Source organism: Atta colombica, unplaced genomic scaffold (assembly GCF_001594045.1).
Source record: "Atta colombica isolate Treedump-2 unplaced genomic scaffold, Acol1.0 scaffold35, whole genome shotgun sequence".
NCBI lineage: Eukaryota > Metazoa > Arthropoda > Insecta > Hymenoptera > Formicidae > Atta > Atta colombica.
This window is the reverse complement of record NW_017259459.1, coordinates 1,972,285-1,973,014: the sequence shown is the minus strand read 5'-3', so window position 1 is coordinate 1,973,014 and position 730 is coordinate 1,972,285.

The window sequence follows — 730 nt, the reverse complement described above, 5'->3', positions numbered from 1 at the left end:
TTTTATTTTATTAATATACAATTTCATGAGAAGTCATTATTGGTTAATTTTCGACACGATTATTATTTATTTTAATTTAATTTATATTGCAATTAAAATTTTTAAAAAGTATAACCTTAAATTTTAAACAATACAACGGAATTTCCTTATTTTTTATTCACGTCTTTAAAAATGTTACAATTACTATTTAATACTATAAAAATTATTTAATATCTAATATCTAATAATAAAAGCTAATTTTTTTCTTAATATTTTAATGAAGAAAAGTTTATTAATTGTTAGATTAGTCAACAAATGTACATGCCGTTAAATATAGAAACAGGGCTTTACTTGGATTAGTCAACAAATATACATGCCGTTAAATGTAGAAATAGGACTTTACTTTTACCCTATATGATAACATGTGCACTTTGATTACATCTCATTAGACCAGAGAAAATTACGTCATTATACATCGGAGACAATATGATGAATCAGAGATCATGTGACTATTTGATAACGATTGCAGATCACAAATAATTCATTCTGAATAGTAGCTCAAGTAGAATAATCGTTAGAGATTGTCGACTTCCCTTATTCTTTTTTATTTATTCTTTAAGAAAGGATAACGAAATATTACGATAACAAAAATACCCGATAAATACACTTAAATTAACACGCAAATTAATCCGTTAAAGAAATCCATTAATAAAATCGTAGTTACGTTTCTCTTATAACAAATGAAATATGA